This window comes from Dasypus novemcinctus, chromosome 14, assembly GCF_030445035.2.
Source record: "Dasypus novemcinctus isolate mDasNov1 chromosome 14, mDasNov1.1.hap2, whole genome shotgun sequence".
Taxonomy (NCBI): domain Eukaryota; kingdom Metazoa; phylum Chordata; class Mammalia; order Cingulata; family Dasypodidae; genus Dasypus; species Dasypus novemcinctus.
In genome coordinates this window covers 39381316-39409235 of record NC_080686.1, presented here as the reverse complement: position 1 = coordinate 39409235, position 27920 = coordinate 39381316, and the positions used below count along the sequence as shown (strand labels likewise).

General features: G+C 40.3%; 1 protein-coding gene and 1 long non-coding RNA gene across 2 annotated transcripts in view; one reads left to right on the top strand and one right to left on the bottom strand.

Moving 5' to 3' along the window:
* The window catches only part of ZFHX4 (zinc finger homeobox 4), a 179681-nt gene extending 164167 nt beyond the window's left edge, over positions 1-15514 (bottom strand). The window contains exon 1 of the mRNA XM_058275665.2: positions 15114-15514. The gene's annotated coding sequence lies outside the window, so the exon portion shown is untranslated. The remainder of the gene's footprint in view (positions 1-15113) is intronic.
* Positions 13173-27920, top strand: part of LOC131273263 (uncharacterized) — a 45426-nt gene continuing 30678 nt past the window's right edge. Inside the window, exons 1-3 of the long non-coding RNA XR_009180423.1 lie at positions 13173-13615; positions 23637-23842; positions 26010-26054. This is a non-coding gene — a long non-coding RNA (uncharacterized lncRNA). The remainder of the gene's footprint in view (positions 13616-23636; positions 23843-26009; positions 26055-27920) is intronic.

The window sequence follows — 27920 nt, the reverse complement described above, 5'->3', positions numbered from 1 at the left end:
GTGAATATTTTAAATGATTTTATATTTAAAACTACACTAGAACTAACATAATAGAGGACATAAGTGGGATGCCAGTTATTTTCTGGATGAAACATTGGCAAATTTATGTTCGATCAGCAAGATTAGTCAGTTATTTTTATTTCTATTATGAAAAGCCTTTTATTTGGGATTTGCTTTTTGTTTTTGCTTTTGTTTTGAGGGGTAGGGGCCTGAAAGTTAATTTGACTGCTGTCGGTAAGTGAAATGAGCAATTCAGTAATTAACATTTGTGTGTGTGTCTTAAATGTATGAACCTTAATTAGATTGCATTATAAACAAACAAACGTCAGCCATAATTATAAGCCCCTTGGTTTATTCACATATTATCCTTTTTCAAACAAACTTGATGTCAGACAAATTAAAATCAAGCAGCCAGCAATTTTGAGTTGAATTTTACATGATCTGCTGGTAACCTGATTACTTTAACTTCAATATCATTACAGGAAAAGTATTTCAGGAAAAATAATTACAAGAATTCCAACAGGAGACAAGCTTAATTGTATTGATTCAAAAGATGCATGTTCAGAGGAACCATATTGAAGGAATAATGTTATCTCAAATCTAGAGTTTCTATTAAAATGAAATTGTCCAGCATGAAAGAGACCATTTAAGATTAGTGTCTGTAGAACTAGAGATACGAAACTAACTAAATAATTATCTGGGCCCAATTATCTTATACTTTAAGAAGCAAAATATCAGTGAGAAGCAACTTCAAGTCATGAAGGTCTGCAGGTTTATTTACTGACTGGTATATCTATTAGGACGGAGAACAAGTGGAGCTGTCAGGACATAATGAAGGTAAATGATTAGTTAGCACCAAGCCTGAACTCTTCTTCAATGCAATAAGAGTTAATTAAAGTTTACCACCAAACATCAACCAAAGCAGGATGTTGATCAGGTTTCAGCATTAAGTGCAAACAGACAATAGTTGGCAGCAATTAGTGAAGCTATCAAATGACATGCAATGATAATTATACATTTAAAACAGCTAAAGAGCTGGGGGAAAAAACTAATCAGCCTCTTTGACGACAAATACTCAAAGGGCAGGAAACAGGTATCAGATTATTTCACTTTAACACTGTAAATCAATAGAATTAAACTAGAAAAGGCTGTATGGTTACATTGTCTGAAAGAGAACAGTTCATTGGACCCCAAATGAAATAAATCTGTTAGTCTTGGTCTTTCAAAGATAAGAACTGTAGTTAAAGAAAATAAGTTACTTTTCAATTAAAGTTGCAGAATGAAGTCTGCATAAAGAAGGTTTAGCTTCTTGCTTTTGTGTAAGCTCAACAATGCAACAAGTATTTCAATATAGCTATTGTTATATAAATTATTTACTTCCACTCTACTGTCAAAGGTATTTTATGACTGAGTATTGCCTTTGTTTACCCAAATACTATCTCCCTGAAAGTTTTCAGACCAAAATTCTTTTGATGCAGCTAAATTTAAAACAAAAGCCGCATATACATATTTAGTGTATATTAGACAGGTCTTCTCCCTTGACATCATTTAACCCTACAGACTTCAGTCTTGCTGAAATCAATGAATCTGCATAGACAATCCATCCTTAAAACAATTTTAATAAGTCGCCTCATTCTTTTCCATAGTTTCTGGCCAGCATCCTAGAGCGTGTCTCCAGAAATGTGCCCATCCCCAGGACCTCCATTATTTTCCCAACTAATTCTGTTATGCTGAGGATTTGTACACAATGTTGGCTAATCCCAGTACTTCCCTGGAGCTAAATCTAAGCCAGGGCTGGCTCCCAGCACAAAAATGTCTCTCTCTAAAAGCCCTTTGCCCCCTTCAGCACTCATACACTCATTGGTCCTGACATTTTCACTTCAGCCATGACAAATGAGCTGATGACTCTGATGTGATTGCACTGGAGGATGGCTTTATCTAAAGATATATCGTTAACTCTCATCACCATCTCCTAATATGGCTCTTCTGAGTCAATGTGTTGTGAAAATTTGAGGAAATTTTTTTGTAAATATCTACACCTTAAGTAGTAAGAAACCAACTTCTTTAAAAGGAGAAAAGGGAAACAAGTGCAGGCAGGGTTAAGGTAAAAAAAAAAAAAATGGCTAGCATTAACCAAATGTTTCTCTGGGGAGTTAAGTAACTCTACTCAACCTCTGCCACAGTGCAAACCAACCAGCTGACTCTCAAAGTTCCTTCCTCCTCAATATGGCTGGCTGGAGCAGAGCATAACTTTTGGAAAGTGGAGCAAATAAAGCTTCTCAGATAAACATGGCTAATAAACCGGCAAGCCTATTTCTTTGTTTCTACTACATGTAGTACTCTTTCACTCTTGAAACCTTCATTTCCTGTTATTAAACCTCTCGAAGTTAACTTTAGTGTGGGAAGGATTGCCAAATTAATTTTATTCCCAGATCACTGTAATTAGAAAGAAGCAATATTTTTCCAACGGTTATTAAATAATACAACTCTTCAAACTATGACAGGGAAGGCTTTCCATGTAGCATAAACACCCACAACCTTTAGATTAAGTTAGAACCCAAGTTCCAGTTACATAGTACTTGTTATGTATACTATGGAGTGTACAGAGGAGATACTTGTAACTTCTTCTGGCCATTCATGTGAAGACCCAGCCAATCAGAGTCCACCATAGCATAACAGAGCTCCAGAAAGGAGGTCAGGCTTTGAGGTAAAGTGCTATTCACTCTTGGACCAAGCAAGGAGTTCTTTATTCCCGTTCTTATTGGCATCAGTCCCCCGAACTAGAGGAAGAACAAAGCCAAGTGCTTGTGGGAGGTTTATGAATAAATCAGAGGTGAGCCACTTTAAGTGCCGCCCATGATTTCCTTGTTGACAGTGAGCGCTTAAACAGGCTTCTGTGACCAGCAATTCTGGCAACTATAATGATTCCTAATCTGCACCCCACTTCAGTTCAAGAAACAAATGACCTACCTCAATTTTGTTGCAAGTTTTCACCTTTCAGGTAACTCTTGTGCTATCTTTAGTAGCTTAACTTTACAATCCCAAAGCAGCTATCTGTCCTACAGCCATCTAGAAAACCCTTGACTTAGAAAAATTCCACAAATAAAAAATTATTCGGTGTAACAGAAATCACCCTCATATTACTATTATAGAATATCTGGATGTGGAAGGAGCTAAGCCAAGCCCCAGCTGAGATTTAAAATTGTTAAGTGATTCACTGAAGGGGACACACACAGCAGACACTTTAAGTCTCTTAAGCTGTGCTCTTTAGCTGTGTGATGTTTCCCAGGAATTTCTATGAGCTTCAGTTTCCCTATTGGTTAAACAAGGTGATCAAGCTATATCCTGCCCAACTGCAACAATCTATGGTTCTAATATAAAAACCCATTTAGATTGCACCGGAAGATAGTTTTCTCCGGGGAATTTTCCAAGACAGACCCAGCTGCTTTTACAATTGTATATTTCTTTTTAGTACCCAGATTTCAAGAGGAGAGGCAGATTCCAAGAGTAAACTGAAGTTTTTCAATTTATATTTTAATGAACTATTTTTTCACTTATTCATTCAACAGATATTTACTGAGCCTCAAGGATGTGCCTGCAATACCTCTGCCATTGTGGAAATAATGATTAGACAGACCAAATGCTGCCCTCAGGGAGGATGCAATTTAAATGAAGAAGCACTTAACAAAGAATAGTAGAAAATACTAAGATGCCAAACCATTTTCTTTCAATGAGATAGATCATTACCATGATCAATATTCATTAAAAGATTAGTCCCAAATAAATGGGCTTCAAATGAATTGCCAAGCCTATGTCTAGAACAGAGGCCATGCACACACTTTTATTTTTAAGTAAGACTTTGATGAAGATTGTAAGCAAACATGCATCACTATTAGGCAACAATAACACTCAAAACTAAGAAATAACAACCCAAATGCTCTTTATTTTCCCTTAAAAGATAAGCAAAAAAATGTAAATGCAGATTTTATAGGTATCACAATTGCCAATTTTAAGATAAACAGATGGAAAAGAAAAACCATAATAAAAGTTAATTTAAGATCCTAGATGGTGAGAAAATTTGCATTTATAAATTTATAGACCTTATTGTAGATCTTATAATTTTTAAATGTGGGTAGTCCTTCATTGATTAATGTGTTATATAAAAGATAAAGGACTATGATCTCCTGCAAGAAATAAACCAGGTGCAGACTCATAACTTGGCTATAAAATCCACCCCGCCCCTCCCCCCCAAGAGAATTTAAGGGTTCCATAACATTTTGTATTATTAATGACTGGATGAATCTCTTTTCTAGATTGGTATAAATTTTGATCAACAGGGCATCATGTAACATTATCTATACCCCAATTTATGGCATATCACAATATCATAATACTAAGCGTACATAAAGGTCTTTCTACGGCATCTAATCTAGTTTCAGGAAATCCCTAATTCAAGAGCTTTCAAGCAGACTTGGGTAACTTCAAGACTGAAATAATAATTGAGGTCTCTTGCATGATTATAGTGGATGTGCAGTCTGGAATCTTGAGTTCAGTATGTGGATAGACTAATGTTTGAATTATTTAAAAATTGATATTGTCCTAATTTGCTTCTTAGAAAAATGAAGACCCTGAAATGCAACAGAACCAAACCAAGTTGTGGTGATGGACAGGCAGATAATGAGGTGGAGGTCTATCCATCTATATGTCTAGATGCCATCTCAGTATCTGTCAGTGAGAAAATATGAGAGGGGAATACTACCCCTGAGCCCCCTCCTCTTAGGCATAGCCATTGCCTAATTCCTGTGGCCTTCTCATCTGGGGGATGGGCAACTCTACTCAAAATATCTATGTATATTTGCTTTCCCAAGTGCTATTTAGAGTTCAGCATTATATTAAGAGTTAATGTAAAAAAATAAAAGAATGGAAACATATGGGTGGAGTATTAGGTCCAGTCAAATTCATTTATTTTAATGTTCACAATGACACTGTAGTCTCATATAATCTCTACAACAACCCTGAGATACAGATGAGAAAACTGAGGTTCACAAAGATTAAGTAATTTGGATAAGGTCCCCTAGAGCAGGAATTTAACACAGATGTTTGATCTAGTGAAATTCCTATTGGTCATTGGGTTGTCAAAAAATGTAGTAGATTTTCAAGTATCAGAAACTTAAGTTACAATAAAGAAACTCATTTAAAAGGGGAAAAGGAATCCAAAGAAAGCAAAATCAAAGAATGTCTGCCCTTAGAACAAAGTGGTGTTCTTTCTGTATACCAAGCTGCCTCTAAAACATCACAACGTTATCTTCATTTATTTTCTTAACATGGAACAGAAACCTGTTCTTGTTCACACCATGTGCATGTTTATTAAGAATACATTTTAAGTGCCTGAGATCATCGAATTTTTTATGAATCAGAGCCTCTTCTTGGTCATTCAGAGCACCTGGTCTACACCTAACTATTGCAAATGTAACAGTTTACCTGTGCAGTGACCAGGGGCAATCAGAGTCTACTTTGCTCCTTTCAGTGACAGAGAACTTGGTCTCTCAGAGGGAGAGAGTATCATTGTTGGAGTAATACTGCACATTTTCCTTTTCTTCTTTATAACATTCCTATCATCTTCATATTCATTCATGCAACAAACATTTTCCACACAGCCACTTTAGTTGAGTGACCATTAATTAGTCTAGATTGGGAGAGGTGCGTCCCTGTGCTATGACATCCCCCTACCTTGCTGGGTGACTTAACCATAACGTCTCCTGAATTCCATATCTCATGTTTTAAAATGAACTGATGAACTGAATGGTGCTAAGGCAGCTCCCAAGTTCTAACATTTCGATAGTTTCCCTTACCATCCTACCGCTCTTTTCTGTTGAGATCTTCTTAGCCAATTCTTGGAAAATGAAATATTTAGTCTACAGGGAGGAAATTTCACAAGCTGCTCCTATGAACACATATAAAGAGAGAACAGAGGCACTGGCCTGTGTGGTTGTATATGTGCCTGTTTACCCACTGCTAGAGATGAGGAGTTGTTATCTACTAAACCAAAAGAGATATCTTGTTCTCAATTCATTAGCGGGCTGAGGAGATTTTAAATATTAATTACATTATTCCTAAATACATGTTTAAAAGAAAGTACCAAGAACCATATTTTAGAGAATTTCCATCAATAAAGACTTTTCAGATTTAATGAAGGTACCTTGGGAAATGTAATTCTAACAATGACTGGGCTTCTTCAACTTGCCCTTCCAAAGAGGCAAATTTTAAGACTCCCCATAAACGTTGCCCTTACAACGTTTTGTTTTGTTTTGTCTTTTTAACAGTACAACCAGGTGACATACACCAGTCATATGTTTTTGTATTTTAACATTGTTAAAGCTATGGATTTTCTTTCTTCTTTACAGTGAAAGAAAAGAATTTTATGGACAGTTGTAAAATGCATATTTTAACCCGAAAGTCAATTTTCCCTGGTTAAAATGATTTAGATCTGAGTAAATACTTGCAGAATGCTTTCAGTTTTTATTGCCAGAACACAATGGAAACTATAAACTTTGTCTTTAGAGGTACGTGCTATAATGCTGACCATTCAGTAATTACCATGTGCACATTGCTTTATTCCCTAGACAAGCAAACTTTAGAAATGATCTGTCGTATGAATATATGCTCTGGTACATGACCCCTTGATATGCATGACCAAAACACCCACCCAGGACTTGTCTTGGTCCATCAGGGCACCATGACATATTAACCAAGTCAGTCTGCCCCAATTCTTCAATTTTATTTGTTTAGTTTTATAATCTTAGGATGTTAAAGTGGCTAATTATATTAGAGAGAGGCTGCTGGCTATAAAGGACATTAATGTCAAACCTATTTTTAAGTTGTGTGCATACATTCAAAAGTGCCTCAAAATGGTATATTGCATTTCATGCTTAAACCCCTGAAAAGAGAGGGGGAAAGAAGAGCAGCCATTCCTGAACTGAGGATTGTATGTCAAACATGAAACCATATCAAACTTTCAAGACAACTTGTGAACCTCTGAAACTAGGGAATTAACAGAACATCAAATCCAGCAAGATCACAAGGGGCACAATCCTTATGCACGAAAATAATGCCATTGAGCCCTCATTAAAAGACCATTTCTTTCTTAGCCATCAAAGACTGTGAGTGCACTAAGATCTTGGTTGTATCATCAGGGATAACTAAAACAAGTGCCAAGAGAAATTATGCACTTTTAGTTCTCACATGTGTCCATCTGTTCACATATAAACATATATTCTGCTTTCTGTCTGATTCCCTAAAATCTTGATATCAGAATACACTGGGCTTTTGCCCATTTCCGAAGAATGCAGACATCACATAAGCTACTATTAACCCATGTGTGATCCACTTCCATGGTGGCTGGAAAACTGCCAGTTACAGCACATGGTGCTTGGTTAACAATGTCTTAAAATACAAATGAATTTATATTTTAAATTAACACATTTTTCTTATGGTAATACCTTACTAAGCCCTTCTGCATGTAAAAGAATAGTCTCCATGTGGACTTCTTTTTTGTTCTTTTAAGACTTTTTTCAAGTATATCCATAAAGTTAACTATAAAAGTTTCTGAAACAATCCACAATTTCTTGACAAATTTTAAACAGAACTTTAGTAAAGAATTTCAGTGACTCTATAACAAAGATCAAACACTTTTGCTTTACAATATTCTGTACTCAAGAGGCAAACCTTACACTTTCATTTATACGAAAACACTTCTGATTTCCCAAGTTTCCATCTAACCATTTTAATAGTACCTCAGCAACTGAACCACTAAAGGGATGAGGCAAATGGAAGCTCTACAATCTAGCAACAAACAAGTGAGGTTAGTATCTGAAGGAATCTTTGAAACCTGCTCTTTGGCAGCCTTCAAGGAAAGGCTGAACCTGAAAGAGCTTGTTTAAAGTGCATACATATAAATAATTATCCACACTGCATTTGATTTCCATATGTACAAAAGAACCAATTCCCACCTTTGAAAGTGTCTTAACACTTCGGGTATTTTAACTGCCCTAATTATTGTGGAAGAAACATCATTAAGAGCCTTGATCCCACATTGTCAACTGACAACCAGCTACTAGTGACAAGGGAAAACCCTACTGGCATAAGTTTCCAAGAGTTTACACAGAGTAGACATTTTTAAAGACTTATCTCTAAATGAAATACTCCATTCACCTCCAAAGCAACAAGAACACTGTTGCATGCAGAACTTTATGAATTAAATCTAAGAAAACAGTTTGGTGCCCTCCCAGTTGCAAAGGCTGATAGGCCCTTAAAACACTTAACATTGCCAAAAGTCAAAATACACAATTCTTTCCCAAGTGAAGTGTTCCACCAACTGAGACAGCTATTTATAGCCCTTGGGATAAAAGCAAACCATATATTCTATCATTAACTGAATTAAACATCCACACCATATACTATTGGCCTCTTGTAAAATAACTATTTGGGTCAGCAAAGTGCTGGGAATTGTTGATACCCAATAGTCAATATTTAACTAGCCTGGCATGTTTCTGAAACTCTTCTACATACCAACCTCTGTTTCTTATCCTCTAGCTGTACCATTATCATACATATTTCCAAGTGATGATGAAAACACAGGACATCTTATAATGTTGCTGAAATCTGAGCCCCTGCTTGTTTTCTCAGGTCTTGGACAAACATAACTTTAAGGAGAGCAGAACATAGGCATAAAGAAAGAGGAGGCTGCATTTTCATCTTCCTTTCATCTTAGTCATTCAGTCATCCATTCAGGACCCTATTCAACAGAGCTTTTCATTATGCAAAAAAAATGCTAATCCTTTTCCGATGCTTTCACACTTGTATAAACCCCCATTCCTTCAACTGAAAAGCAATTATATCAGTTTACCTTTCTGTCAAAAACAGGATTAATATTCCAATAACAGAATTTCCTTTCTTTTTCCTATCTTTTTGCTTTAGGAAACCAGAGATTATTAGTAGGGGCATTCATAGAACAAGAATACATTATTTTAAATATGTTATGCTAACCAATGGGTAGAAAAGGGGAGAATAATGATAAGAAAAAGTTCTTCAGTTGCTGCAGAAACTCTTTTTTTTGTAACAGAACTGACCTTCCTTTTGCAGATGCCTGAAGAGAATGAGACTCACTCTGGTCTATTAATCAGAAACAAATTATGAAAGAATGTAGCTGGACTGGTTGACACTATCCTGTCTTGGGAGACTCGGGAGCAACCTAGTAACCATGTCTTCTTCATGGGTAATGAACAGCCATGACAAATGGGGCAGAGAAACTACTGATTTGCATATGCAAATTCTCACACAAGGGAAACATGTACAAACAAGTGTCACTGTAAGGTGGATTAGGCAAACAACGCTTTCTTTTTAGGACATTCTGCAGCCCAGAACATTAGTCAGCACAATTAAACCAGTCTCCATGGAGACTAATGAAATTTCACCATGGTATGAGTTAAATTAGATAGCTAGTTATGTGTTTCCACAATCCAACTTGAAATCCATTATTGTTTCAGAACAATACAGCAATTGTGCCTGGCTGATCTTTGCCAGCTCAACAAGCTCCAGAGTTGACAATTTGCATATGTTAATATAATTAAGCACTAATTACATGAAACTTGTACATATTCACATGCACTTTCCCTGGGCGCTTCTCAGTTTGAACCTTGGCCAAGTCTTTAACCCTTAGAATGGTTCTAGAGGGGAAAAAACCTGCCTAGTGGGGACACCCCCAAGGCAGACACAGACAGGCTCCTCATTTATAAACACAAAGCTTAACCTGGCTTCTCATATTTCTAGCAACAATGACAGAAAATATTTTGTGAGTGTGCTATCGAAGAGGGGCAAGGGAAGAGGGGCGGAGGGATGAATTAGTCTTTAAAGATTCAGAACTAGTATTTCCTCACAGGAAGGCAATAATAGAAAGCATTTAAAGAAAATGTTAAGGAAGAATTTGCTCTCCTTGACATTGTCAAGCAGTGGGTAATGGAAACGGTTTGACAACATCAAAAAATAGCAAGTAGGAAAGGGAAAAGGAGCCAGCAGCACCTAATGAGCTTTACATAAATATATGCAGAGGCAATTAAGCAATGTTAATTACTATGACAGCAGTTAATTGAATATAATTAGATATTTTAAGCCACTGAATAAAGCATAGTTAAGATTAATTTTATTGAGATTAATTGTAAATAAGGATAGATTAGCTCTGTGTTTTGACAGGCATAAAAAGTCCTTTTGCGAATTAAGCAGAAGCATGGCCACCAGTCCAAAAATCATATATTATTTTAATGTCACACCTCAGAATCATCTTTTCAATAAACATGACTTCTCAAACCCAAACAGACAAAAATCTTGAAGAAAAACAAACAGCTTGCAGAGATTAAAGAGCCTTTTGTCCTTTTTCATGTGCATTTCTTTTAACAGACTAAATTAAGTGAGCCTGGTGTACGTTTTTTAGGAAGGAACATTTCACACTGAATGGAAAAAATGTTCTATCACATATGAAATTCATGCAGCTGTGCGGAACTTGGTCCAGATGGTTTAAGACTATAAAACCCCACCAAATGATAGACAGTAGGCCTTCCTAAGATTATATGATAAAGTCACAACCTTATATTTTGATCCCCCAAATTTCTGCTTTGTATTATTTCCAATCAGATTGCATATTATCTTCCATAATTGTGTTTCTCCAAGAGAGTAAAAATAAACATAGACCCTACTAAGTGCTAGGAAATAAAATGGAAAAAGAATGGAAAAAGGCCTTCTTTAACAGATAGCAGCTAAATCATTCAGCCACAAAATGCAATGATAGCTATGACAACAGTGTATGAAGATGACAACACTTGATTATTACTCTCACAAGCAGTAGTTTCTAAAAATGTTTCCCAGGAAAATATTGCTCACAATGAACCCCTCCCCCCCAAAAAAAAAACACTTTCACAACAAACTAATTCATGTGTACTCTTTAAGACAATTAACACAGTCCTCAAGAATGCTGAACAAATCACTAATAAGAAAGGAGCTGCAATTGATTTTGAAATAAATCAATAGGTGATTAACATAATATTTTAAAGCAGCAGAATGTATATATGTATATTACATAAACATATATATTATCTCTTCAATACCTTTTAGCTCTTAATCGAACAAGGGCTTTACACTATTGAGCCTGGCTCTACGCTGTCTTTACAACTTCTTCAGGATGCCTTTAGTCTCTTATAACGAAAATCCTAAAATGGTCTGTGAAACAAGCCTACGACAAGCCATTCTGCAGTGAAAGATTTTAAATCATCCAGCCTCTTCTAATAGACTTGAGACTTATTGAGGTAGAAACCATAAAAAATGAAGAAGGGAAATTTAATCCCTGAAATATTGATTTGCACATTAATATCATATAGGCAGAGGGCAATTTGGCTTCGTGGAAATGACACATTGTCGACCCTTGGTGAAGTCAGAGCCAATCTAACTGCTGAACATGTCTGAATCTCAAGAGTTATTAAGGGCTTCCCTTCTTGCCTTTATGACTTTTCTTCAGCCTACCAATGTAATCTTAAATGTATTATCTTTAAGAAATAATTGTAAAACCTCAGGGGTTTTCCAGTTAATGGAAGGGAGGCTAAACCACATCAGATTCTGAAATGCAACATTAAACCCTTGCAATCAACAAAACCACCTCAATTCTCATCCATCCAGTGCAGGATCTAATATTGTTATTAGAGATAATCAAATTTCATTGTGTAAATTTAGGCTCATGGTCAGAATGGAAGCAGTAAATTCTGCAATATTAAACAGTGATTTTCTCAGCCTCCTTTATGCTTTTCTTTGCTGGTACAGCATCTCTTAAAATAATCCAACTAGCTCAAAATTAATGTACAGATTTGGGCTCATCTGCTAAAAACTGCAAAAGGTTACAATAGAGCTGTACATGTTTGCTTCATTTTTAACTTCAAGTGGCAACTTTCACTTCACAGACCCAAAGCCCACTAACCCTGTCTAACCCCACAGTTGGTGCTGTTGCTGTGACTTACACAGCTGGTTTACCTGACCTTCCTTTGTTCCTTGGGTACATTTCACTTTTCCAGATTTATGGTATTTCCCCCATATTTCATTGACCCTATCTTCATTGCCATAAAAGTGAAAACACTTGAATATGTTTATTTTTTAATCCAAAAGTAACCAGTTATAGAATAAATACACAGTGGAGCTTTCTCCAGCTTATGCCATTAATATTAAAACGATTTTTAAAAAAAATAACTGTATAAACCTTATGATCCCCACACTGAAGCCAGGTGCAAGAGGTTAAAACAGCTGGCTAGCCATCTTTTATTTTTGTGTGCCTTCCTGCTGATTGAAACCGCAAACCTTGAAAACTATCAGATATTCCCTTAAGGATTTTTTTTTTTTTAAGAAGAGGAAGGAAAAAAAGAAAAACCTCCCCTCTCTTTTAATAAGCTCCTCAGTGGAGAAGAAAAACTCTAAAACACAATCAGTCACAGAGGTAGTGAAATAATCCTGAATATTTCCTTTCTGTTTTATTTAAAACATCTTTTCAAACAACTTCTATACACAGTTGTTTTGTTCTTCAGTTAGAAAAGAGGAAAGAGAAAACAGAAAGAAAGACAGAAATTCTGAGCTTGCTCTGTCATTTTTGCCAGTAAATATAAAGTAAAACAAGTGTTGATGGCACCGAGAGTGTTACATACCCGGGCTGTGTTTTTGCATTGCTCTCAATGGAAGCGATCGATGCCCGTGTCACTGTCGCGTCCCAATCGCAGCCAAGTCTCAGCCTTAATCTAAGCAACACCCGAAAAGGCAGCGGCAGCCGCAGCCGCAGCCTCTCCCTCACTCTTCCATCCATCCACCCAACTAAAAATATAATACTACATATGAGCTTTAACCACTCCACGTTTATAGGGATCAAGCCACTGAAAATCCAGGAGAACACAATAAAAAAAAAAAAAACCCTCCTTCTGTCTCTTGTCCCTCTCTCCTCTCTCTTCCTCTCTGCTCTCACTCCTCTCTCTCTGTCTCTCCTTTTGCCATCTACATGATCCTTGATTAAACATGGAACAGAGTTAATAAAAAAAAGGGGGGGGGGGAGGACTCAAGGAGAGGAAATGCAACTGTCAGAAAACGGGACGGCCAGATTTCCTGGTGAACCTGCCTCTGTCTGAGTCAGTGTCAATCCACCATCTTCCGCCAGTGAACTTGTCTTTGGGTTTTTGTTTGTTTGCTGTTTTTTTTTTTTGGGGGGGGGTGTTGTTGTTGTTGTGTGTGCTGTTTTGGGGAGGGGGAGGGGAAATGTCAAGGTAGGGCGGGAGGTGTGAGGGGATAGGGAGAAAGTGTGAGTGTGTGTAGGGTGTAAGTGTGTATGTATGTGTGTAGAGGTCGGGGAGGGGGGAGTCCGTGTTTGTGATCTGAACCACTGGTACCTAAAGGAGGGAGTCTCATCTCACCGAACGGTAGCTAAAACCTCACCAGAACCGAGAGCAAGTGAGGAGTCGCCGCCAAAGGCGCCCGCCGGAGCCTCCTCCCTCGGCCGGACCCCAGCCCCAGCAGCTGAAAGGAGCCCCCGCCCGGATCACAGGTAACAAAAGAAATACACACCAACGCAGTGTCTTCTGGAGGGGGGGTGGGGCGAATAGGGAACCCTTTGTAACTTGGGCACCGGCAGAGAAACTTTATGCAATTCCATAAGAAATTTTATTTTCTTTTTCCAATTGAAAAGAGCAGAAAGACTAAAGGGGGAGGAGGGCAGGAGTAAAAGGAAGGCTAGAGCCGGCGCCTTCCCAGCCCTCTTGCCATCAGCGCGCCGGGCCAGCAGGCGCACTTGATGCCCGGAGAAGCCAAGGAGGTGAAGTTCATTTGTAGACATGGAACCCTTTCGGGAGGGTCGAGGAAGGAATCAGTTCTCACAGTCGCCCACAACCCCCCAATACACACACACACACACACACACACACGCACGCACCTTGCCCTTTGCCAAAGAGAGAGAGAGAGAGCGAGAGCGGGAGCGAGTGAGAGAGCGAGCGAGCGAGCGAGAAGATCCCGAGCCGCGGCTCAGACGGGCTTCGGTCCTCTGTTCTAAAGCAGACCCAGCTGCGAACGCGCCCCGAGCGAACTGACGCCGCCTCCCGGGTCCCCGTCCCCGCGGCCCGGCGATCCCGCCTCCTAACGGACCTGCCGTGCGGGCGCCGCCGCCGGCACCAGCGCCCAAGCCGCCGGGAGCAGCCCTCGGCGGTGCCCGCCACCGCCCGCCGCGGCGGGAGGCTGACCACCTGCACGCCTAGCCCCAGCGCTCGCCCCAGCCTCCTGGACCCCCCAGCCCGGCACGCACCGACCCCGGGCCCTCCGCCAACCCCGTGCACTAAGCGCCCTTCTGCGAACTTGAGAAGGGGAAGGGGGAAGGGGGAAGGAGGGGCGGGGAAGGAGAAGGAAGAGGAACGAGGCTGATGGGGATGAGGTAAGGGATAAAGCAGGGAGTGCGGGGCTCCAAGCCCCACCGACCCACGTCCAAACTTTCGGAGGATGGGTGCTGAGGGAGAGTCATGTCCACAAGGGCGCGGGGGCGCGGGCGGCGAGGGGCGAGCGGGGACCACTAGCAGTGTCCGCGCCGCCGCCGAGCTGACAGCTTCCCCGAGCCACGAGAATGCCCCAGGCTCGCGCTGGAGGCAGAACCCGAAAAGAAAGGAAAAAGGAGAGAAAATTGCTCGGCCAAACGTGGATGATCCGCCACTTAATCCAAAAGTTAAATCCCGAAAAACGCAGCCCCCCCAAGAAAGTGGAAAAGCAGGTTCCTCGGTGCCCCCTCCCTCCCTCAGCGGAGCAAATCCTGGAGCCAAAAACAGGGGAAAAGAGATAGAAAAGGGGGGCAGAGCGGAAGAGATGGTCGGAATGAGGGGATGTGTGCTAGAGCGAGCGGGAGCGAGCGAGCTAGGGGCAGAGAGGGAGAGAGGCGGAGAGGGAGAGGGAGAGAGAGAGGGAGCGAAATATCAAAGATTGTGCAAGATCAGGCTGGAAAGATAATCGATACTCGACCTAAATTTAACACAAACTACTCAATAAAAGTTAAAGAAAAAACTTACTTTCCATTTCCCCTGCAGTTCCTACTCGATCTTCGCCTCTTTTTTGTTTTGCTTTTATTTTACTTACAGCTGATCACATCCAAGTAAAACGAGAGGATTCATTTAAAAAAATAATAAAAAAATAAAAAAATAATCCTCGAACTTTATTGGGTGAAAATAAAAACGCTGGAGCAGAAAGTGGGGGGCATGGAGCGGTCCTCGGGGGGTCCGAGAGGAGTTAAAGCATGTGCCGACCGCGGTCTCGCTGTTTGGTTGTGAAGGGGTTGGGAAAAGGAGGAAAGGAAATGAAAATCCGATATGTCTTTATTCTGCTAATTATTATCGTTTTAGCCCTGTTTAAAAAAATGGCTGATTAAGTTGAGTGCGCATGTCTTTGTGTGTCTATTCCCGATATGCACTCTGGGAATGAGAGAGGAGAGCGAGGGAGAGGGAGAGGGAGAGGTGGGGGGGGGGGGGGGGGAAGAGGTGTAATTAGTGAGGTGATCAACATTCCCCAGACTGCAAATGACGCGCAGCCCGGACTCGGGAGCAGCCCGGGAGCTTCGCGGCTTCCAAGGCTCCCAGCGCTGTGGCGGGAGCCCAGGACGCGGCGACCGGAGAGCAGGCAGGGAATGGGGGCCTCCGGGGCTCGCACCCCACGCGCCCTCGCGCGCGACTCCTAAACTTCAACACACACACACACACACACACACACACACACACACACACACACACAGCAAGGAGGAGGAGAAAATAAAACATAAATACCGTCAAAGCGGTGCCCTTTAACCGCTAGGGATTTTTTTTTTTTTAATGAGGCAAAGTAATTATTATCGGACCAGAGGTTTGTTTGCTAGGAAGCGTTAAGCAGAAATATGGGTTAGGGTAATGAAGAGCTTTTCTCTGCGTAGTTTATCCAGCTACGCACTCGAACTCACTCACTTTCAGGGCGAAATGCAGGGGCCAAAGCAAATATGCAGATGTATGTAAATAAAGGGTGCCTGGCTGTGTGCGAACACCGCTCTGTCCAGCCTATTTCAAAGAAGGAATTACACTCTGGATCTGCAGGCACACTATTTAGACAGGTATCCTCTGCTTGGACACGGGGTGAGAAAACCCAAGGCATGGGAGATAGGAAGTGGTTAGTCAAGTAAAAGTAAACTTCCAAATGAGAATAAGTGAAGGTTGCAAGAGTGATGGTGGTAGTAATTCTGGCCTTTATGTAATATCTGAAAATCTTTTATCAGAATTGCATAAGTTCAATGTGATAGCTTTAAGAAGACTTAGGAAAAAACCTTTCATCTTGTGAGTCTGTTGAATTATCTTTCTTGAAGCACATTATGATCAATTTTAAAACCCTACTACAGATCTCATTAGAATGAAATATACTTGGTATTTTCTCCTGCAAAATTTAAGGTGGCTGATTCTCATTTGAAAATCTAATTATCTCTTTCCAATATTACAGATGTGAATATGAGTGACACTTTCATTAAAAGATAATTAACTAAAACTAGGGTTAGACATACTTTTAAATACCTACTGAATATGGAGAATGAATATATATATACACACACACACACACTCACACACATATATATTCATTGCTTCTTATCAGTCTGGTTGCTGAAACACTGCTATACCACAGAGCAAAATAGACACCACCTATATAATATTTCAAAACAGGAATCCTAGAGAGAAGGTGAGAGTAACATATCAAAAGAGTTAAAAACCAGGCAATAACTTGTAATGTCCAGCTTCCTGGACAGGTGAAGTATCAGCTCCTTTAGAGTTGACAGGCCTTTGAAGATCTGGATAGCCAGTACCTGCTTCGAAACCTTGTCTTAGGCCTCAAGCACCAAATCTACCAAATACCAACAGAAAGGTTTATTGCATAAGCCCTGGGAAGAACAGAGGCTGCAAACAAGCATCTTTCTGGGCCTGAAACCTTCCATTATCAGACAACAGTTGGAAGTCCTGGAACTGGTGCAAATGGGATAAAAACTAAATAAAACATCTGAGAATAAAAGGGTTGTCCTCAAAAAGCAGACCTAGGCCCAGATCAGGAAAGCTGGTTGTCTATAGCAGCTGGCTAAGGTTACCATGAAAAGTGCAGATGATTTGGAGTGGAGAATGAAACCTAGATATGGTCTTTATTAAAAGAAAAAGGCAAGTCACTACCTTAGGAATCTGGAGTTACTGAATGCACCAGAGCTAATAAACATTAACAGAAAGAAAATTATCTACCCCTCCAAAGACTCATTCCATTTCAAGCTTCTTTGGTAAAAAACCTGCTCAAAGTGGACCACGTCTGAAGATTTTTAAAGTTACTTTGTTTACAGCTCTCCTTTACATGGAAAACTGTATCACCAGTGCGCTAGCAATGTCAGAATGTACCTCACTGGAGTTTATCCATGTGCCTCACATATACATAGGGGTAAAATTTAAATTCTCTGCAACTTGTAAGTGAAAAGGGTGTTTATGTAACGTTACTGTTTACCGAAAAATACCCAAGAGAGCAAAACTTCTGGCTTTAAAAACTATCTGTGGTGTGTGTGTGAGGGAGTGGGGGTGGAGAGCTTTTAAAGAGACTGAGGGGAAATGAAGGCAGGGAAACTTTCAGGTTCAAATCAGAACAGATCAAGCCCTATGTGGGAGAGGGCTCCACGTACATGCTCACTGATGGAAAAACCATTTCCTGCGATTTTAGGCGGGTAAATGCGTATGATGAAGGAAACACCTGAGAACAATAAGTCTGTTTCAGGCTCAGGTGAAGAAAGGGGTCTATTTCTGGCATGGAAGACGAGGGAATGATCATTTCGTTTTCAAGTTCTCCTTAATTTCTTTTGCCTTTTTCTCCCTGAAACATCATCAATAACATTAATGCCATTAATGTCAAAACGCCAAACGTCAAATCAGGAAAATCATTTAAAATTTTTGGTGGCTAATTCTTTTCAACCTCCCCTCCCCCATCTTTTCCTGGAAAATACTACTTCGTAGTGGCTAGCGGTGGTGGGCGGGGGTGGGGGGGGGGGCGGTTATTGTATTCTAAGTGAGAAAACAAAGGAAAAGAGGGTTTGTGAGAGGGACGCTCACTTTTGCACTCTCGTCTGACGGCGAGTATTCCCTCCTAACCTCTTTCTCCCCCCCCCCCCCCCCCCCCCCTCCTAAGAAGAGAAGCGGGAGGTGAGGGTCGGGGGTTAATGGGCTAGGGCGCAGGGGCAGAGGGGGTCCAGCAGAGTCAAGAGTTTTCCTCGGGGGCTGGCCTCGGAGGCAGCAGCGAGCCGGGCCGCGCGGGGGCCGCGGCGGCGGGACTGCGTGGGGCGGGCCGGCGGGCGCGGAGCGCGGCGCCGCGGGCAGGGGCGCGGCCAGGCGGAAGAACCCGGGCCCAGCCCGCGGGCTGCTCCGGGCGCGGAAGCGACCCGGGAGGCTGGGCCCGCAGGCCCGCGGCTGCTCTCGACCTCCTCGGCCCCGAGCGCCGGGAAGCCCGAGCTGCTCCTCTCGGGTCGCCTCCGACCCCTCGCCGTCAACCTTTGACCCCCTCCCCCGCTTTCTGCTGTCCCTAAACTCTGCGCGAACCCGTCGCTTCCCTCTTCGAACGTTTGGCTACTTTGTATTTCAAAGTGAAACGAGCAGAGAGGTGTCCCTGCTGACACCGAGAAGTTTCCCGAGACCCTCTTCTGCACGTCCCAGGACGAGCCCAGCCGAGCCGAGCCCACGCCAGAGCACGGGGGCCCTGACACTGCACGCCGAGCTGGGGGTGGGTGGTTAGGTGCTGAGTGTTGCAGCCAAGGAGTAATTAACGTTGGGACAAAAGGTAATTTCCACTTACAGACTTTTTCCTCAGCACGTTTTATTTCCCAAATCTGTACCGCGGACACTGCGGGCTTTACAGTCGGTTTAATTAAGAGTCCTGAGCTGTCTGCTCCCCGCCTCCCCCGCCCCGTGCTCACCAATGAATACCCCACCGCCCTCTCCCCGCGCTCCTCCAGCTCAAGGCCAGCCCCAGCCCAAGGGGAAAAGGTTCTCAGTCTTTTGACCGTGCTTCCGGGGCTATAGATGAGCTCAGTTTGAAATGAGGTATTACAAGATTTCAGCGTTTGCAACCCTTCATCTCACCACAGACACTCTCAAATCCTCAGCCCCCCTCCTTCCTTCCCTCTTTGTTGGGGCTTCTCCACCCGGGGGCTATTTAACAGAGGCGGTACGTTAACTAACATTTTTGTTTAACTCAGCAACTCTTCCAAAGCACACTTAAAACTGATATCAGTGTCTGTTACTTTGTGTGAGTGTGTGGGTGTGTATGTGTGTGTGAAGGTGAGGGTCGGGGTGGCAAAGGATGTATGAATCTAAGGGCGAAAGTGAAGTTAACAGTGAATGGGGAAATGCAGGAAAGGTCTCACCAACACATTGTATTTTCAGTGAAATAATACGAGCAATAGTATTGGGGGAGAGTCAGATCTCATTGCTAGGAGAAAAGTACATTTTCTTAAGAACTAACAAAAAGAAAAAGAATGGAATTTAAAACGTGACCTACCATCCAGAATGTACACTCTTTGATGGTGAGAGTGAGCTAAATGAATGAAATTCAAAAGGGAAAGGCATTTTGAGTGTGTATGTGTGTGTGCAGTGTTTGTGGGCAGGTAAAGGGTTTGTTCACTGATCCCTTCCCCTCTCCCCAATCTCACTTTTATCTCCTTTGTGAAAGATAGATAGATAGATAGATAGATAGATAGATAGATAGATAGATAGATAGATAGATAGATAGAAAGAATCATAAATTCTCCCCTCTCCTATCCCCAGGTCTCTTTCCCTGTACTTTCATATCCCTGTATATTTAATCTTCCTAGACTATAGTCTTTTTTTGGCATTTACTCCAGAGTAAATCCATTTTAGTTTTTTTTTCTTTTTTTTCTGGAGGTTCAGTCCTGTTTTGTTGTGTTTTGTTTTGGGGGTGGGGGGAGGGCCATTAGGTAAAGTTAGACACAGGTAAGGGAATGAAGGAGGAAGGGGGACTGATTCTAGAAGGTCTGAGGAAGGAAGAATAAAGAGAAGGGAGAAGGGAAAGGACTAAGAGAGAAAAGTCAGACACCTCTGGCCTTTTCCAGAGGTCAGAGCGCAGACACTGCTGTGACCTTCTTTCCCTCCAGGCAACCAGCCGAGTGTTTATAAACAAAATCAGACAGGACTCTCCCCAAACAATAGCTGTTCACTAACTTCACAAGCACTTCCACAGCTCTTTTGCAAATCAATGAGGACTCCTTATCATAACCCTTATCACAAAGATACACTCACACCACCCAAACACAGGATCACAGGCACACCCTCTTCAAATATACATGGAGATATTTCCAGCAAGAGTATCCAACGGAAATTTTACATTCCTTCTGGGGAAGAGCTCTGAGAGACAATGATCCAGATGGGAAAAATAATAACTGTGATTTCATTGAACAGAAGATAAAGTGATTTTTTAAACCTAAAAGCATATAGCTAGGCAATGAAATGCTGTGTAGACAATATACTAAATTCCAGTCACCAAACAGAATAATTTAAAAATAGGCATTGCATTCATCTAAATAGCCACATTTTCAAGACGAAAGTACAGATTTTTATAGCTGAAGAAAAGTCACCACCTATGTAACATCCCTAAATATTAGACACAAAAACACCGTTAAATCCTATAGCAAACAACCCACCCATCTGATCTAAGTTACAAAAGGTATAATTAAATCCATCTTTAATTACAAAAGGCAGCTAGCAAAAACTAAATGAATCAAAGATTCTGAAACAAAATGTGGTTTGCCAAGGTATAGAAATTAGAGCTCTACATTAAGTTGTAATTGAAACTCCACTTCAGGAATTAATTATAAGAGAGACCAAAAAAGGTGAAAGCAAAAAAATAATAAATTAAATGCTTTTCAAACTTTTGCTTTAAAAAGATTATCAGTGAAAGTCTAAGAGAAAAAGGTTAAGGAAAATATACCTCAGAGCAAAAAGATCACCTCCTTTTCTTCTTTGTCTATCAGTCCCCTGTTAAAGCATATGGAAAATGTTTTCAAAATGCCCAGATTTGGCACATTGTCATTGCAAAGAGAGCAGCGCAGTGATGCTGTTAGAGAAAATAGGAAATAAATTCAGGATTGGGTGCTGCCTCCTTCAATGCGGATTTATCTAACTTTAATTTAATATTCCGCAATCACTGAATGATCGCATATAATTCACCAAGATTTTAAAGGGCTTTATTTAAATACCTTGAGCAACAAGAGAAGGAAATTTAAACCATTTCAGCCATTGCTTATATTTTTTGTTTATTTTCCTATTAGAAGAGCTTTAAGTGGCAATTTCTAATAATAAAAGGGAAAACGATGAAGGTTTTTTTTTAAAAGGGAGAATGTTAAAGGAAAGCATTAGCTTTATTAAAATCATTCTGAACATAAAATCAAAAAGCACAAAATGGTTGTTTGTAAAACACTAAACCTTTAATCGATTTTATTGGCATTGTGATCGATTAGATAAACGGAAATCTATAGCAAACATCAAAGCATGTTAAACATTTTCTCTATCTCATTTATAAACAAAACTTTTCTTTTCAGCAGAAAAAAGTGATTATCAAACGACTAACAGGAAATTCTTCAGATATCAAATTACGATAATAAAATTATTTCCACATGGAAAGGGATAATGACAATGATGATAGTAATTACAATAATGAATAATTCAACAACCCTTTGACATGTATAGAAGAACCTCGTGCAGAAACCGCTATTGAAGGGGGGCTACTTTAAAATAAATTCTTTCTTTTATAAAGGGTTGTTTTCAGAATTAACTCAAGAGAAACAGTTTAGGTGTGGCTGCCCGATTGGTGTTAATTTTCCTGCTGTTTGTTACGAGCCAATTTCTTCGCAGGCGGTTTGTTTCTAAACTGAGTTACTGCTTATTAGCAAAAATTAATATGCAAATAAGTGGCAGCCCTACCGGGGTTACAAACTTGTGTCTGAACCTATCTTCTACTTATTCTAAAAGGTGATTCCCAAATTATAGAGGGGGTAGGACTAACCGCCCCCAAACCTGAGTGTGATTACACAGTTATCTTTCAAGGGATTTGGGGATAGCAAAACTGCCGTCCGGAGAAATGCAGCCGACAGAATTTATAGCAGTCTAGCTGCGACAAGAGGAAGTGTTGCTGTAACGGGTATTGTGTTTATTTGTTAAAGAAAATCAATGAAAGTGGCTGTAAAGAAGTTAGTGAGGCGTGGGTCTGGGACTCGCGGTGAATCGTGACTCCCGCATGCTGGGCAAGCGGCTCTCCTCCTCCTTGCAGGAAGGTCCCTGCGTCGCCCGAGTCTGGGCGCGGGCTGCGCGGCACCTGGCTTCCAGCTCGCTGGTCCTGCCCCGCGGTGCTCTCGTCGCCTGCCTCGATCCCTTTAATCCTAAACCTCTACTCCGATCCCTTTAATCCTAAACCTCTACTCCGGGTGCTAGCAGTTGCTCTTGGACTCCGACTCCTCGCGTTGACTGCGCCTGCCTTCCCACGCCCTCCGGCAGCAGCACACACCTTCCCCCACCCCCTCCTTTGCTCTTACTGACTCTAGGCGTCTTCTCCTTCCTTTACGCGACAGGTCTGAACTTCTGTACTTCTTTTCCTTCTATTGGGATCTCACTCTTCTGAATGGCTAAATCTCTTCGGTAAATAGCCGAATTTCTCTCTCTCTCCCCGCCCTTTCCCCATCTCTCTCCCCTGCAATTTGTTCAGCACCCGCTCCTCTTACCCTAGCACTTCTATCCTCTCCTCCAGACATTCCAGAGAGTTCTCATCACACCAGAATGCACTTTTTTCCTTCTTCTTTCTCCTCCTCCTACTCCTCTTGTGGATTTGGGAGTGAGGGGGTATTTCGGGTGGAACTCCCAGGGGCTTGATTCTATTCTTTTTAACAGCTTTACTTTCCCTTTGCTTCTTTGCGTAACCTTCACCTACCTACTAATTTATAACAGAAGCGGGTTCTTTCCCTTTCATTTCCCAGTTTACAGTTTCCGTCTGGGGTTGTGCACAAGCAGGCTCTGGTTCCCCCTCCCCCCGCCTTTCCACCCCCGCCGGCCACCAATCCAAGCACCTATTTCATTTACTCAGTTGCCGTCTAATTGCACTTTCTCCGCTCGGAATAACTTCGTTTCCTCGATTTAAAGTTATCTGGATCGCGGCTGCTAATGTGTCAAGTAACTTCGTTGCCCATCTGAGGAGTGGAGGTGTGGGAGGACGTGCATCACCCACCTTCCGCCCCTGTTAACGCCTTGTGCTCCCAACACCCGCCCTGACAGTGTCCCGTGTGAGTACTAACGAATTCTGGGCGATTTCCCCCCTTGGACCGCGCAGATGGCTCAGGAGTTATTCCCGAGCGGGGCTCGATCCCCTCACTTAGACCTTCCGGCTGTGAGGGGTCACCTTTTCACACTTCCACTCTCTTCTCCTGCTCTTACTGGCATTCCTGGCTTCGGGACTGGGGCGCAGTCTAAAGACCTCGTCCTAGTCCTCTTCCCTCTTGTTTCTAGCTGCTGCAGCTGCCGCTGAAATTCGCTGCGGCCGCTGCCTCTTCCCGCTTTAATCCCAGACCTCCAGTCATTGGGCAGCTCCTCAGAGGCAAGAAGTCAACACCATGGCAACCCGACAAGCCTATCAGATCACCGCGGGCCTGACAGCCGCCGCGCTGCTGGCAGGAGTGGGCTGTGCGGAAGAGCAGAGCGGCCACTGCGCTCAGGTACGCAGTCTGGGAACGGACAGCAGCTGCCAGCCTCTAAGCTCTGGCTACACATATGTGCACCACACAGTTCACACCCTCGCTCTGTGTCCCCCAGTAGGCTCTGGAGAAGGAAATAGAGGGGGAGGAGGGGAGGTGCATGTGTGATTGGAAGAGCCAAGGGGAGAGTTTCAAGTTTAAAGGAATCCAGGTTTGAGAAATCGCAAACTAAAGATGCCTTTGCGCCCCAGCAGTCAATGAAAACAAGTCGTAATAGCCTCAGAACCAAATGCAAGGGGTTTGCACAAATGTGTGGATTTTTTTCTTTGCTAATCTATCATATTAAGACCACACTTTGTTCCTGGGTTCCACAAAAGATAGAGGAAACCATTGCATGTTAAACTTCTATTGTCTGCGGTGCTGGATTCTGCAAAATAGGGATCAACATAATTTTAGTGATGCTAACAGACTTCCTTGGAAATGACCTAAACTTTACCTAAAATTGTCTTTGCCTCAGTCTTTTGTAAAAGTTTGTGTTTGTATGTAAGGTTATGTCCTGGATCTTGAACGATAAAGGAAAGAAACGGAGACTAGGGAATGTGTAACTGGGAAACGTGCTTGTTCCTCTTGGCCTACTCCACCTTTTTATTTCCATAATTTCCTGGAGAAACTCCAGATTAGGCAGATGGAAGAAGACAGAAATTTCACTTATACTTTGGAGAATCATGTAAATTACCATGAGAGAGATTGGAATTGCAGTTTTCCTTTTTGATTTTAAAAGCAAACAATGTTTTGAGGAAACACGACATATTATTTCTTATTAACTTGTAATTTCATTGTGAAACCTTTCACAAATAGTTGTACAAGAATATAGAAGGTATAATTGGCCATAAGTTGCCCTTTGCCACTTACCTCCTCTTTAATGTCTAAATTTCAGTTTGCAAGCTTAACTGTTAAAATTATATAGGACAAAAAGAGGAACCCATTTAACAATTTAAAGTACCATATTGAGAAAGCCGTGTGAATTCTACAATCTGCACTAAGTCCATTCCACATAAACAAATTAAATAAATACTTTTCATATTGAGCAAACATTTTTTAAATGAAAAGGCACTCAGTGGATGAGCATTTGAACCATACTTGACATGCATAAGGCACTAGAGTACTGCGAAAGGCTTCTTAAGAACAGCAATTGCAATATTAACCAGAGGAGGATAAAGAGACAATTTTTATGGCTCTAGAAAGAAGTTCGATGAAATTTTGAACTCCATTTTTTTTACCGTCTGTGTATTTCATTTTTGATGGATCCCAAATTATGTTTCCAAAATATAATTTATTGCAGACCAAAAACAGGTATAATAACTGAGACTGGAGAAACAGGTCATGATATACTAGAGAAAACTTTTGGGTATAATGCTGAACCTTTAATGGCATTCTGGTAGCAATTTCTTATTCTGTGCCACTTTGTAGAGTTACTCAATGAAGATCCACCAAGTACACACAGCTGAAATTTGGTTCTAGTTTAAATAGTTAACCCAATGCTGAGTTATTGATATCTTTAAATATTTTTTACTTGTTCTCATTACATTTGACATATGCTGAGTGTGTTTGGTGGAAAGTGTAAGAAGAAACATAATACCATAATTTTTGAAATGGAAATGTTTATACTTAATCTGTTATCTTCCAGAACAAAATTCCTACATCTAAAATCTATTGAGCAGCTAAAAGAAGTGTACAAAATCTTATAGTACATTTTGGCTTCAGAAAAAAAAGAAATGAACACAGGAAATGTAATAACATTTTTAAGTTTTTCTTTATCAACTTGCCACTTATGGGATGATTGAAAAAATTTAAAATATTGTGTAACTAATATAGATATTTATTTTTTAAGTAATAAAGCAATTTTAGTGTTTACCTTTAAAAATACCTACATAGGTTATATGCTGCATGACCATCTGTTTAAATAAAGATTTATGTGTATGACACACACATGTTGCTAGTTAGCTCTATGTTAAAATCTCTGCATTTAAAGCTATTTTCTATAGCTTTTATGTTTCCTAGTATAGCTCTTGTTCAAAAGAGGAAATCTCTCAGTTTTAGCTAATGAATAAGACAGTGGAATTAAATGTTGCTTAAATGTTAAGTTAAAAAAAAATCAATGCAAAAATTCCTTGTTCACTTTCAACAGGATGGATCCTGTCTCCATAGACTTCATTCTTGACCTTACCTGAGTGTAAGTACTTTAACTCAAAGTATGAGATGCACCTAGAGGGGCAATACATTGAGCTTAATAGGAAGACAGTTAATAACCTTTTTTCATCCTCGTGCGCTATCAATCATGGCTGTCACCAGTCTGCTGAATCAAAGCAAAAGTGTTCTTCACAGATGACTGATTAGAAACGCAAAATCACAAGATCCATCTTCATGGTCACTTTTATTATAGTCATTTTTAAACTGACAGCAACCTGCTCAGTTTCAGCACACTGGGCATCACAAATAGTGTCACTCAGTGCAGCTAAGCATGAGAAGAGGTTGGTTGGATTATACTTAAAAATAATTAGACCCTCAACCCTTTGTGGTGCCAAGAAAAAGGTGTTCCTCCCTCCACCACCCCCCACCTCCATAACTTGCTTTATTCCATTGTATCATTAGCTCACCATTTTGAAGGGAGGCAGTGCAGGGTAGTTTTATCCTTGTTAATTATCTAGGAATTATAAAATGAATATGTTCACTTGAGAGTTCACAGATAACTCTTGTCTACTACTTTTTGTCAACTTCATGACAAACAATGTTGCTACTTCATAGTTTAAATAGAATTTTTATACAGAAAAAAAGTTTTCTCTAAAGGCTTCACCAATCTAGGTAGTCAGATGTTATGAAATGTGACTATAAGGTGCTCTTTTCTGAGGAAGGCATTTAATGACATCACCAGTATTACAGAGGTTATAATTATTTAAGTGATTAATCTTAAAGTTGGCCAAGATACTGTTAAGTAGCTATGTAAATTCTTGATATATAACCCTGTATTATTTCCTTTTCTGCCCCAGAATAAAAAAAAAAAGGCATTTGTAAAACCTAAAAGTAGATAAACATAAAAAAACATACTAGGGGATTTGAAACACTTATGTTTAAATCAAATGATAAGAGAATTTGTCTTTACTTAGAGTCTTGATCTTTAAGCTCCAAAGATAACCCATCCAGTATAGTCCATGATATTTTCACACGTACTTTTAGAATGTTTTATAAAACTAAAGGGTTCCTAATGATACAAATACATATTCACATAGGAAAAAGCTTAATAGAAAACCTTTAAAATACATTGTAATTCTTAAGCCTTTTAGTTCATATTTCAGAAAAGAAGTCCCAGTTTGAGTTAAGCTTTCACTTGTAATTTTAACCAAAGCATCATCTCTTAAATTTCCATACTGTTATCTTTTTCTTTCATCCCAAATGTGATAGGCCACGTACACACACACAGACACATATACAGAGGAAAGGAGAAAGGGAAAGGAGAAAGAAAAATTATCATGAATATTTATTTATAATATAGTAATAATACATTTACATTCATATTCAAACATATTAATATCCTACCTTTAATATCTCTTTCTTTAGAGCTACCAATTCATTTTTGTCTACTCTATACATAAAAATACACACACTTTTTCTAGATTATGAGAATCCTTTTCTTCTCAGCATGAAACATGCAGACAACATATAAATATATATAAGAATAATAGAGCTGTCTATTCCACAGATGATCATATCTGCATAAATATACTCTCTGTGTATACAAAGGCTAATATTTATTTCATTAAATATTGTGCTCTGCTTATATAGTTTTTTCTATAAACTTGTGGATATAAAATAATTATGAAATAAATCCTAATTAGCTATCTAGTATGATTTTTATTTTGACTTAAACAACATTGTCTTACATTTAGGATAGATGTATTAGTTGATATTTTAAAATATTCCCACTTTATTAAAAATTAATGATAATACCTATGATGTATTGTAAAAAAGGAAAATTAGGGTTAAATGAAATGCTTACATATTTTAAAAGACATATTTTTATATATGTCAATGTAATAATCAC